This window comes from Oryctolagus cuniculus, chromosome 5 (genome assembly GCF_964237555.1).
Source record: "Oryctolagus cuniculus chromosome 5, mOryCun1.1, whole genome shotgun sequence".
Lineage (NCBI taxonomy): Eukaryota > Metazoa > Chordata > Mammalia > Lagomorpha > Leporidae > Oryctolagus > Oryctolagus cuniculus.
In genome coordinates, this window is record NC_091436.1 from 17213427 (window position 1) to 17227570 (window position 14144).

The 14144-nt window shown below is 42.5% G+C and overlaps 1 protein-coding gene across 9 annotated transcripts in view; it reads right to left on the bottom strand.

The window, feature by feature from the left end:
• PLEKHG1 (pleckstrin homology and RhoGEF domain containing G1) overlaps positions 1-14144 on the bottom strand; it is a 229386-nt gene that overhangs the window by 118605 nt on the left and 96637 nt on the right. The gene's annotated exons all lie outside the window — the stretch shown is intronic.

Genomic DNA, 14144 nt, shown 5'->3' on the forward strand with positions numbered 1-14144 from the left:
ATGGTGGAGGTCGGCTGCTCTTGCACAGGGAGGGGTTGGGGAGGCTGGCTGGCCTGGGCAGGCGGCCTGGAGTGGCCTCTTCTGCCGAGGTGGCTGGGACACCAGGGGTCTTGCTTCAGGCCTGTTACCCCATCCTCATGCCTCACTGTACTATCGGTACTTCATCATGGCCACTCTATCTTCGCCAGCACACAACCAGTTTGAAACAATAGGAACCTGCTCACTGCCCAGAGTAAATATTATTCTCACCATGAGCTATTGACTAAAACTTGTGATCTAAAATTTGGCTCTATCAATGCTAAACAAAGCAGGAGTTCGCAAAAATAGCTGGCCGTGGAGAACCGCCCGTATTTATCCTTAGAAGAGAAGAGCAATTAGACATTTTCAAAGTTTTCTTTTGTTTACATTAAAATTCAAAGGAATTTGTTGATTTGTTTAGTTAAGAGGGTCCACTGTCTTCATGAATGTCTCTAATGGAGTAAACTGTTTTGAAAGTAAGGATCGTGTTTAATTATGACTAATTTTGCCACATTTAAAACTGCTTAACTTCTGTGGCCTTATGGGGTGTTCTGAGGCTTAAGTGATTCAGCGAGGGTAAGGCCTGGCCACGCCTGCCACACACACTAATGGTGCTCAGAATGTCAGCGGGCTGTCAGCATTGTTGTTGCTGGTACTTAGCAAAGCCCAGGGCTTGGCCATTGTCATGTGCAGGCAGGCAGGGCGCACGGTGTGACCTGAACTGGTAGAGAGATTCATAATCAAACAGCTCTCTTCCTCATTAGCAAGGGGATATGGGGACAAGACATTCAATCATCAAGATCCCCGTTACATAGGGCAGACCTCAGAGGACTTAATATTTGGAAGTCACTTCAGATTGATATATTTTTTAATATATATATTTACATATATATAAATAAACCTAACTTTTTATTTTTGGGCCAGGGATAGAGCTTAACAACTGTAATCAATTCAACTTATTTGCAAATCATCCGTAGATACAAATGCCAACTAGAAGTCACTTGGCTTCTTTTAAAGCAAGAGATGAATACAAGACTTGAAATACATCCATCCTAACCCATCTAACCCACTTAAATACACACACGTTCTATCCAACTTTTGGAGAAGAATAAATGAGATGCTTCAGAACGTAATTTTTGCCTGGCCTAGAAAAGGACTTCAGAGGTACTTGTATTCTTTAACATTTACTGAAATAATCTTTAATAGCTCTCACTACTGTAGTCCTTATAAATCAGTCTAAATTTATTAAAGATATCCAAAATATTCTTCCTTGAGTATACTGTTTTCCTACTCACACGCATGCTCAAACACACACACACATATACATACAAAAGTACTTGAAATTCATATAAAATGGAATTAAAAGATAAGTATTTTTTTATGGTTCAAAAAATTTGGAATCTGCATACCAGGGGTCTTCAAGTGATTGTGAAAGACACACATTATGAAAAATTGCATGGATTTAAAAACATTTGTGCACCAAAATACACTCACAATTTTATTTCTATTTTTTCATGACCTTTTGGAAGTGTCCTCATATATATACACACATATATATAACAGAGTATTTCAATTAGTTGGAATAAGTAAGGTTTTGCTATATATCTTATTTTCATAATACATGGCCAGATTAGGGAGTAAAACCATTAATGTGGTAACAATGTCCTTACAACATAATCGGAATTGATATAATGTGAGGTGGCTCCCAGCTGATCCCATCTGATGCACTAGCCAAGATTTGCCCTTTACCCTACCACTATTAAAAACCACCCAGCAGAAGAACAAATGCCCTGAGAAGCTTCTAAGAAGCAGATTTCTTGGCTCAATGAATAAGGACTGGAATTAGGTTCCTAAGCAAGTACCTACATGGGGACATTTTGATTCTTCACCATCAGAAAGCTGCTCTGGTATTAGGAAACAAAACAGCATTTTCCCTTTGCACCATAGGGAACTGTCTGTGTCAGTCTCCCACCTGCCAGGCTGGCCAGAGTAAACAGATGTTTCAATAGGAGGAGAAGCCAAACTCTCTTCCAGTTGTACACAAAGAGCTGATTCCCCCTGCTGAGGTCATCTAAATTCTGAATGACCAAGCAGAACCTCTCCAAAGGGCTCCCCGTCCCAGGCCAGCCATGGGCAAGATTCTGAAATAGGAGAGACTTGTCCCCAACAACACTGAAGTCACCTCCTCACCCCCAGGCACCTGCCTCACTTCCCAGCTGGGTGTCCTTAAGTCTCCCCAAGTCTTCCTGTCAACTTTCAAAGCCCTAAGCTCAGCCACTCCAGAGAGTCCCAGGAAACTGAGAATGAGCTGAAGTTGATATGGGAGACACAGGCAGGATAATCAGGTAGGAACAGGTGAGCTGGAAGACGTTCCTGATTGCTGCCTCTAGCCCTAAGTGAAACTACCTCCTAACCTGTCAGTCCAATACATCCACCTTCCTATGATGCACCAGGAGGGAGGAGAAGCCATTATGACTCTGTGGAAGTGCCAAGGAACTCCCAGATAGCCTGATGCACATTAAACTCCACCCAGACTCCATCTTGTTTGTCTGTTCAACCAGGGCACCACCCCCTACTCCATAAAGGCGACTGCTGCCCTTTTGCGTTTTGGCTTCTGGCCCTTGCTCCCTCCCATGCCCTCTCCTTGCAGGCAGCTCTCTGGCACATTCATGCTGGGTATGTCTCCATGTAAGGTGATCCACGCTCATCTGTGGATGTATATCCATTCTCTTACTTTTAAATAAATCCTTCTCTCACAAGTGCACAACACTTATGCCTATGCTTTGACTTCTTATCTCTGTAGGGGGCGAGAACTTGGAATAAAAATTGAGATACATATGCCCATGACAAACATACTTCCCAGACACATAACCTGACCAACTCACACAGCAAGGGATCCCAGACCCGAACCAACTTCAGCCCTTGCTGCACTGTCCACACCATGACCCGCTGGTCTGCGGACACAGTAACAGAGACTTTACTATTTTATCCATCTTTTTCAGCTCTAGAATTTACAAATTGTTACGGTCCTTACTCCTTCCAAGTCAAATTATCATTCTATTCCATTGCAGTGCCACAGAAATATTTAAATACTAAAAAATTTATGTATTTAAAAGTAATTCTGATAGTAACAATCTTTAGCAAAATCTCTCTCTCTCTACTCTCTCTCTCTCTCAAACTATCAAATAATCAAAGTCAAGGAGTTTTTCACTGACATTGCACAATTTTTTATGTTTTCTTGGTAATTCAAAAGTAATTTTCTTTTCTGAAATATAACAATGTCTTCTATTTAATAGGTAACATGTGAAGAGGCAGCCATCTCTGTAAATAACATCTTTGAAGTTTATGTCTAACTCTCCCATCCCACTATCAGGGTCATGTTCTCTTCTTTTTAAATAATTTTTTAAAAACTGATTTATTTTATTTACTTAAAAGGCAAAGTTACACAGAGAGAGAGACAGAGAGAGAGATATCTTCCATCCTGATTCATTCCCCATAAGACTGCAATGGCCAGGGCTGGGTCAGGTGGAAGCCAGGAGCTAGCAGCTTCTTCTGGGTCTCCCTTCTACCTTCTACTGCTTTCCCAGGCACATTAGCAGGGAGCTGTATTGAAAGTGGAATAGCCAGGACGCGAAACTGTAGTCCATATGGGAAGCTGGCGCTGCCAGCCATGGCTTTTTTTTTTTTAAACTTTTATTTAGTAAATATAAATTTCCAAAGTATAGCTTATGGATTACAATGGCTTCCCCCCCCCCCCAATAACTTCCCTCCCACCCACAACCCTCCCATCTCCCGCTCCCTCTCCCATTCCATTAACATCAAGATTCATTTCCGATTATCTTTATATACAGAAGATCGATTTGGTATATATTAAGTAAAGATTTCATCAGTTTGCACCCACACAGAAACACAAGTGTAAAATACTGTTCCAGTACTAGTTATAGCATTAATTCACATTGAACAACACATTAAGGACAGAGATCCTACATGAGGAGTAAGTGCACAGTGACTCCTGTTGCTGACTTAACAAATTGACACTCTTGTTTATGGCGTCAGTCATCTCCCTAGGCTCTAGTCATGAGTTGCCAAGGCTATGGAAGCCTTTTGAGTTCTCCGACTCTTATCTTATTTAGACAAGGTCATAGTCAAAGTGGAAGTTCTCTCCTCCCTTCAGAGAAAGGTACCTCCTTCTTTGATGGCCCCTTCTTTCCACTGGGATCTCACTCACAGAGATCTTTCATTTAGGGTTTTTTTTTTTTTTTTTTTTTTTTTTTTTTTTTTTTTTTTTTTTTTTGCCAGAGTGTCTTGGCTTTCCATGCCTAAAATACTCTCATGGGCTCATCAGCCAGATCCGAGTGCCTTAAGGGCTGATTCTGAGGCCAGAGTGCTGTTTAGGACATCTGCCATTCTATGAGTCTGCTGTGTATCCTGCTTCCCATGTTGGATCATTCTCTCCCTTTTTTATTCTATCAGTTAGTATTAGCAGACACTAGTCTTGTTTATGTGATCCCTTTGACTCTTAATCCTATCAGTGTGATCAATTGTGAACTGAATTGATCACTGGGACTAGTGAGATGGCATTGGTACATGCCACCTTGATGGGACTGAACTGGAATCCCCTGGTACATTTCTAACTCCACCATTTGGGGCAAGTCCCATTGAGCATGTCCCAAAGTGTACATCTCCTCCTTCTCTCATTCTCACTCTTCTATTTAACAGGGATCATTTTTCAGTTAAATTTAAACACCTAAAAATAATTGTGTGTTAATTATACAGTTCAACGAATAGTATTAAGTAGAACAAAAAAATACTAAAAGGGATAAAGTAGTATTAAATTGTAAATTGTTAATCTGCTGTGCCACAGTGCTGGGCCCCTAGGGCACTTGTTCTCATGCATACTAGAAGAACTTTAAAGAATACTTACCTTGAGCCATTTTTCCTTTTCATTGATGATATCTGACATCTCTGGACTTAAAAGACACTTGGCAAAATTATGCTCATAAATCAGTTATTCATTTTTAAACTTTTGTTTGGCTTAAGATGCCTTTCATACATTTTGCCTAGAAATGCTGTTGCTTTGAACACACTCACAAAATCACATCAACAGAGCTAAAGAAAAAGGTCCCTTGCAACCAGCACTGCAGAAGACAGGAAGTTTATGTGCCTTTGCCTATGCATGTGTGTAATGATGTGTTCAAAGTGGTTAAGGCAAGATTAACAAGTGTCTAAAGTTAATCTTCTGACTTCAAATTCAAAAAGGCAGATTTTCTTCCAGAGCGGGCAGGCTGCCATCCCTGCAGGCCTCAAAGTGGCTAGGGCCTCAGGGAGAGAGGGAGGCAGACACTATGCAATGGCAAATCCCTCCCTCCCTGCAGGTCTCAGTCTGAGCACCAATCTCACTGCCAGACTTCTCAGGACTTCCCACAGAAGCTGTTAAAAGAAGTCATTTAAAGGACATATGGGCTAAAAATATTTACAGGAGGAAAATGCCCTCAAATATTCTCTGTGATCAGACTACTTCCTCATCGCAGCCTTGATATCTAGCCAGGGCTGTCATAGCAGTTTTCCACACTCCGTATAATTGATATTGAGAATGCCCCAAGTTCACCTGACCTTTTGAGAAAAGAGCTAAGAAAATGATAAATGGACATTTTTAAAGGTAATGATTCAAAGTTTAAAGTACAATCTTTATAATCCATCCCCACCTCTTTGTTCTACCTGGCATGTGTGACTTAAATTTTAAAGACATTGAGACACACACTCGCCTACGAAACTCCCCTCCATTCAAGGAGGGCCCATTTTGTTGCAAGGAAATTTCAATGACCATATATATGGTTGATAGAAATTTTAGGGTCAGACCTCAGTAAAACAACAATAGTAAAGATCTGAATGTCCTGGTGGTTAGGCAGTGCTATAAGTACTTGATACAGGAGGTGAGGCCTCATTCAGTCTTCACAAGATTTCTAGTGCTCCCATTTCAAAGATGGGCAATTGGAGGCTTGGGCAGGTCCATACAATTGGTAAGCATAAGAGCCAGGATCTACTCAGAGCTGCCTTCTCTCGTGCTAGAGTTCATCACCAGGCCCCACATTGCAAAATTTCAAAAAAAAAAAAAAAGGGGGGGGGGGAGGGTGCGGCACCGAGGCTCAATAGGCTAATCCTCTGCCTTGCGGCACCAGCACACTGGATTCTAGTCCCGGTCAGGGCACCGGATTCTGTCCCATTGCCCCTCTTCCTGTCCAGCTCTCTGCTATGGCCTGGGAGTGCAGTGGAGGATGGCCCAGGTCCTTGGGCCCTGCACCCACATGGGAGACCAGGAGAAGCACCTGGCTCCTGGCTTCGGATCAGTGCGGTGTGCTGGACGCAGTGCGCCAGCCACGGTGGCCATTGGAGGGTGAACCAATAGCAAAGGAAGACCTTTCTCTCTGTTTCTCTCTCTCTCACAGTCCACTCTGCCTGTCAAAAAATAAAAAATAAATAAATAAATAAATAAAAAAGGGGGTGGGATTTGTTCTTTTGTCTTTATGAAACAAATACTTTCTTCATCCAGGATACAAGTCTGTAGAACACAGATAAATTTCTGTTGAATTTTAACATTTTCTGCAGCCTTATCTCAATCTAAAACCAACTCAAGGCAACTCAGCACTTAAAAATCAAAAGGAAAGGCACAATACTCACAGCTTTAAAGAACTATTTCAAAAATTACAAGAAATGAAAAATTACCCTTGCAAAAATGTCAAGTTAAATTCGATTTCTAGACGCATAAAGCATTCAGCAATCTCTCAGTAAAGAAAATGGAAATCAGGGTTGAATTTCAAGCAGGACAAATATTGTTCTTTGGAACAGAAACTAGTTGCTGAATCTCACTGTGGAGCAAAAGGCTTATAAACTTTTGAAAAAAATCGAGGGTTCACATGGAAACAAAAACATAACAGGGACTCCAATATGGAGACAGACAGATGCTGTGTGTCTTCGCAATTCTTTGAAATGCTGTTGCTGGCTATTAAAATGTCAGTATGGCAATAACAAAATATCACTGACCCTTGTATTCCAGGGGAAGTGCTTACACCAAGGATTTGTAATTTGGGTTGTTGTAAAAGCTTACTAGCACAGGAAGCAGACAGAGTGATGACTTACGAGAGAAAGGCAGGCACAGTTACTAGGAATTAACTAGCAAACATCTAAAGGGTGTAAGTCACTCACTGGTGAAGACCACATGATACTTACAGATAACACTTAGGAGTACTCACTCCATGCCAGGCACCATTTTAACCTTTGTCTTTTTCACATAGGCTCATCTAATCCTCACAACAACTTCAAAGGCAGATCTTGCCATCACCTCGATGCTATACTGCAGATCAGTAACTTTCAAAGTCTTACAACTAGTAGGTAGCGAAACTGGTGTCTGTACCTGGACAGCCTAACTCTGACACCTTCGATCTTTATGCTGGAATAACTCCCTGGCGCACAGCCCTGCATGCACATGGCTCATGGTGGGCACAGAGCAGGCAAAGGCTCTTATCAGCTACAGCTGTGATGTCTGTCCTCGGACAGTTCAGGATCCAGGTAGAGATTCAAAGCCACCCCCCTGCGCCATCAAGCAGAGAGAGAAAGGTGAAGATGAATGAAGCAACAACCACGCACAAAGCCAGCACCTATTTGGCCGGGAATAACTCCTAAGCTAGCGAGTGGCATAGCTTCCATCTTCTTCAAGTGCTGTTTCTGTCTTTCCTTTTATTCCGCCTCTTCACAAGGTACCCGAGACCCTGACCCGGGCTCCTTGTGGCCTCGTGCAAAGCAGACGCTTCTCAGACAGTGCGTGATTTGAGAGTGAGACAGTGCGTCCTGCGAATGCCTTCCCACAGGGGCTGAGTATGGGGCTGGCTCTTGGTGGAAGTGGTGTGTGAAGATGTGAAGAAAGATGGGGTGAGAAGGCAGCTCAGTGTTGCAGAACAAAGCCAGAGGTGGACCACATGGGGCATCGTTGGCCTGAGCCGGGAATTACGCTGCAGGGTGACCAAAGAGGGTAATTATGGATGCAGGGGCTCGGAGTCCATCTGGGAACTCAGACAGGGTTGTCCAGGCAATCTGCACGCTGGCTGACAATACAGGGGAAGAAGGAATCTCCTGAGGGCTTTGTTTGCTGACACAAGAGCTTCCAAGTCCCAGAGTTATGGTGACCAGAGAGAGAGAGAGACAGGGAGAGAAAGAGAGAGAGAGAGACAGAAAGAAAGAGAGATACAGAGAGACAGAGACACAGAGAGACACAGAGAGAGACAGAGAGACAGAGAGATAGAGAGAGATCAAAATTTGAGAAGCAACTTCCAGGAAGTAGAGGGGATAATGATGAATTCACAAATTTTAGTTTTGTTTGTTTAAACATGCTGAAGAGTGTACCAGCACACAAGAGGGCTCCAAATATTCATGGGGGAAAAGGTGCATTATCTTGCAATTCCATTTTGCATGAGTCTTCAAAGCCTCCTCACACAGACACGTACATTCTCAAGTTATTGTGACAAAGGAGGTAGAGATGTGCAGAGGTAGTGAGAGACGGCAATTTCCCTCTGTTCCTTGGTCCAGAGAGGCTCAGGATTGGGGTGTGTGTGTGGGTGTGGGTGTGGGTGTGGGTGTGGGCGTGCGCGCGCATGCGCACAGGGAGAGTTTCTACCCTTGCCTGTTGAACAGGATCAGTTTCAGGTTCTGAGCCCACAGTGAGGAGGTGAGTCAGGCAGAGAAGGCCGTGTGCAATGGTCAGGAGCAGAGGGTAGGAATCAACGACACACAGGCTTCAGAAGGCAAGTTCACTTCCGTGAACCTGAGCAAGGAACCTCATTGGGTTGCTTTATGTTTAAAATGTGGATTTTCAGCAGTTAGCACAGATGGCTAAGAGGACTACGTGGGATAAAAGCACAAACAGCATCAGCCCAGTGTTCCAGTATGGAGATCAATGCTCTAATTCACAATTTTTAGTTTCTGTATTTGCTTTGTTGATGTCTGTTAATCACAGAGCCAAATTAACAGAGCCCAGGCTCTGAATTATCCATTTATTTAACTAACACACCACACCAGGATTTCCCTTGCTCTAAATCAACCCAGGGCCACTGGACTAAGGGATGCCCTCTGGACTCCCAGTGCAGCCCTAATTAGTCCATCCAGCAGGTCCCACATTGTTCACCCTGGCCCACCTTGCCTTTCTCACAGAAGCCCCGGTGAAGGCTGTGGCCTAGGCTTCCCCACATGACCCTGAATGACATGGGTGCCTACGCCTCTTAGGGAACTTTCGTTAGTAAGAATCTTCTTCAATGGCTTTAGTCTCTCCATGTTGTTACTCAGTCTCCTCCATAAACCAAACTCGCATGGGTTCAATCACCTCTGTAAATTAAACCCACGGGAGATAATAGAGCTTTATAAACAATAGGCATGATGTCACCTACCTAGGTCATAAACAGCATCAGTTAACCTTATGTCCTTCCTCCCTACCCTTTCCTTCTGGCCCTACTTCCACCAGATTCAGCCTGAATCATCGCAGTAACTTCCTTAATGTCACCTGCTAAACTGTCTCCCGTTTCCTCCAGCCTTGTCTTTACGTATCTTCTAATATCCCAGATGCACATTACCCCCCGCCCAGGAGGCTTGATGGTGCTCCTAGGGTTCACAGATCAAGCCCAAGCTCCTCACCCTGACATGCAGGCCTGCTGGGACCGCAGCCATCCAAGACCACTTAACTTTCCCCACAAATGCCACTCGCTTTTCAAATCTCTATTGCTTTGCTCCTGCCAGTGCCTGCCTTTGGGATGCCCGTCTCACTGCTCTCTGGCTATGGAAGTGGCCATGCCCTTGGGGCCTTTGGATAAGCTTATATACTATCACTGCTCTGACCGCACAACTAAATGACTTGCACCTCTTCAGGTTGACTTAGTAGAACCTACACGACTTTACAAAGGACTGAAAGTGTGACAGGAGCACACTTTTTTCTCTACCTGTCCTGATTTCAGAGTGTAAAGTATCCACAATGAATTGGAAGCCCCAGTCTAAATTCTACCTGCTTGGGAAACTACACTGCACCTTGCAATGAATGATTTCTTCCTGTTATACATCTAGCATTTACTTAATTCTGCCTAATCACATCCTTCGCTGCATTTCTTCACGTTTGCTTTCTCTCAGTCACCAACACGTTTCTGAGGGGAAGGACCAGCCATAGGAATTCTTTTCTTTCCAGCATGCCCATTCATCTCTCACATAGCAACTGCTCGGTGAATAGTTATTGAATCATGAACCCCACGGTTATTCTAATTAAAATAAGGGGCTCTTACTAAGTGGTAATTATATAGTTAATTATGAGAAAATATGGGGAAAGAGTTATATGGTTGAATTTAAACTAATTAAAATAAGTATAGGTCAGAGTATGAGTCCATTAAATTCCATCAGAAAATAGTGACAGATATAGTAAAAATTATTTTAAAGCATTATTGTCATTTTTAGTCATTACCATTAATTACAAAATGAGGGTAATTTTATTTTTCGTTTACAGAGATAAAGTTCTTTTAGTATAGAAGCAAACCAAGCCTCGAGTTGCGATGTGCCACTGCTCAGCCTTCATTTTGCGCATGCCCGCAGTTGCTAAGCTGTGTGGGGAAAGCTTCAGAATTCCCATTGGGATCCACAGAGGCCTAACCAGACCACCTCAGACTGCTCCCAGTGAAGGGGCTGGCCACATCCTTGCTGGACAGAAACTCAGATCCACCCCTGGCCCCTGGTTCCTTCAAGCACAGACTGGAAGTGAATGAGGAGATCGGGTTTGGGTAGAACATACACAGTGGCTCAGGCGTGTTTTCTGGAATGGCTGCACCAAACTTCTTGCAGGCCCTCAGTAAATATTTGGGGATAAACTGACTTTATCATCTTTTTCCCTTACAGCGCTTGCTTAAAAAGAATGTTGGCTGAGAGTTACCACGGCCTGTCCTCACCAAGTGGGTGGTTGGCTTGGGAAGGAATGAGAACCATTCCATTGATATAAGGGGTAGTTCCTCCCAGCCAGCATAAGGAAGGATACAGTGGTTTAAAAAGAATCTTAAAAATTGCCAAAGATGATTACAGGCTGTCAGTAAGAAATGAGGAAGGAAGGGCTTTCTTTTTGACTACAGTGTGTACACAGCTCTACAGTCAGAAATTATTATTTTATATTTGGGCCAATAGTACTCTGTAGGCCTTTGAATTGAAAAAAAGCAATAATAACTTAAGTAGCTGGTATGCTTTGCAAAGCATCGAGACAGATTACACAGGCCAGGTACGAAAGCCTGGTTCCTGACTTTATTACATCTTGTATTTCCTGTTTTCAAAGTCACGCTCTATGATGTTCACTGAGGGCCTACTTTGTACAGGACACCGGGCATGGTGGATTTAGAGAGTATCAAGCCACAGCCATCTAACTCGGGATTTCTCATCCAGATAGAGAGGGAGGACCTCAGGGAAAGTCACGATGCACACTTCTGCACCTGCTGAGTCACACATGAGTGTCATAGGTGGTGGTGGTGGGGTCTTTATCAATTGCCGTGTGAAATTTCAAATGCTTGTTTGTGATTGGGTATTTGAGAGACAGTGAGGAAAGCATCTGTTGGCACTGTGACCCTGTGATGCTGTTGACTCCTCACCAAGGGTTTCCCTCTGCCTCCGCCTCTTCCCCCACACCCCACCTTTCCAAACAGCTGAGATACGGGAACAGCGTGTTTTAGTGCTCTGAACAGTAGACTAACACACATACAGTTGGCCTCCCACATCCACAGGTTCTGCCTCCAAAGATTTAACCAACCGTGGATAGGAAATATTTTGGGGGAAGAAATTCTGTCTCTATCAACCTATATAATTTTTTTCATTCTCCTCATTATTCCCTGAATAACACAATATAGCCAGTATTTACACACAAAATTTACATTGTGTTAGGTGTTATAAGTAACCTGGAGATTATTAAAAGGATACAGGAGAATATGGGTAGCTTTTCTGTGAATACTGCACCATTTTATATAGGGGACTTATGCATTTTTGGATTTTAGCACCTGCAGGGGCCCCTTGAGCCAATACCCAGGATTGAAGGACACCATGAAGAAATGCATCCTTACTTTATTTGGATAGAACAGGCAGAAATCTAGTCACACTTGGCATTTAAAGTTAACCACGAGAAACCCTGATAGCCACCTCTGAGCTCAGTCTCCTTGCCCCAGCGAGCTGTGCTTACACTTGCCTGGTCTCAGTGCCTCAGCCCGGTGCTGAGGAAGAATGAGCCTGCAGATAGGGCCAAGAGCAGCGGTGAGTTTAAGGATTTGTCCTGTGTCACACTGCTTAGCAATGGGGAGACTCCAAGCCAGTCCATGATACATGTCATCACACGCTCACTACAGGCATGAACTGGGCATTGTCAGATTTCCTGAGTTATGTGTGTGTTTGTATTATAAAACACATGGCCTTTTTTTATTTAGTGTCAAACAATAGCTACTGTAAATTGTTATGTAAAAGAAAATACCATTGTTTCAGAAAATAAAGAACTAAAACTTTAAGGTCATATTCCTTTATTTATTTAAAACCTCTTTCCTGATACCTAAATGTAAAGATCTTAAACTCCACTCATCTGTCCATCTCAACACTCAGGTGCAGAGGAGTTACTGTATACCAGGCCCTGGACTGGGTGTTAAAAATGATTTTTAAAAAATATAAATTCATGGTCTCTGCTTTAAAGAACTAACTGAAATGAAATCCATTTCTAAGAGCTGTATCACACTTCAGAAGCTTTAGATTTAAAAATACTTGTAGATTAAAATATGTTCAAAGGAATTCATAAGCAGTCTAGACATTAAAGGGTGATTGAAGGCACAGAGTAAAAGAGAATTAAAACAGACCACTTTGGTAGCCATAAAAAGGGACGAACTTCTGACCATGCCAGGGATGATTTACAAACATTGTGCTGAGTGAAAAGGAAACATACTGTAGAATTCCTTTGCAAGAAATCTTGGGAGAGGCAAATGTACAGACATAGAAAGTAGATTCCAGGTCAGCAAAAGCAGGGTGAGGGAGAACAGGGAGTCACTGCTTCATGGTTACAGAATTTCTGTGTGGGATGATGACAAATTCTGTAAATAGTAGTGATGGCTGTATAACATTATAATATATATAATACAATGATTTAATACATAATATATGATTATATATCTGATGATATATTCATATATATTACAAATATATTTATAATTAATGCCACTGAATCATATACTTAAATAGCTAAAATGGCAAATTTTATATTCTATGTTTTACAACTTCACAAAAACAACTGACTTACACATTTTAAATGGGTCAAATTGTGTGGCATGTGAATTATATCTCAATACTATAATGAAAAAATTCTTCACATGTTGGCATATTACTATGTTACCTTATAAGGCCCTGGATATTGTTACAGAAATTTACCAAATTTGCCAGGAGAGCAGGGGCTTGGGGAGAACATGCTGGATTGAGAGTTTAGGAAATATGATCTTGTTTTGTCATTTCACTGGCTATGGTACCTGAAGCCTACTAACCAACTTCCTTAGGCTCATCAGTGAAACAAAGGATCCGAATCAGGTGTTCAGTGTTTGAAATCCTATGACTCATTCTTCTTACTGAATATTCGGACTTCACAAGTAATCACTAACCCTTTGATAGTTTAGAACACAGAATAGCCTTCTACCTTTGGGATACCTGGTTAAATGACTAATTTATTATCTTGCCAAGAATATTTATCAGATCTTCTTGAATATGGTCAGCTGGCCTAAAAGTATGGTTGGAAGCCAACTTCAGAACAAAGCAAATGACAATATTTAGTTTTTATGCCTCTTAAAAGTAGGTTAGCTATAGATCAGAGCATGGTGGTCCTCAACAATGGCTGGCACATATTGGCTTTCAATACATATTTGTTGAAATGAAAGGAGAGTTGTGGTGCCTACTGCTTAGGAGATTCTTGGGGCTCTGGGCCAGATAAGAGCATTTTGCGGGGCAGCCAGCCAGCTCAGGGAGCCCCTGGGTGTTGACTACTTCTTCAGCTGGCTTTGTGCTTTTCCCATGGGCTGATCAAGAGTTCCCTTTTTCTAAGCAAGTAGCAG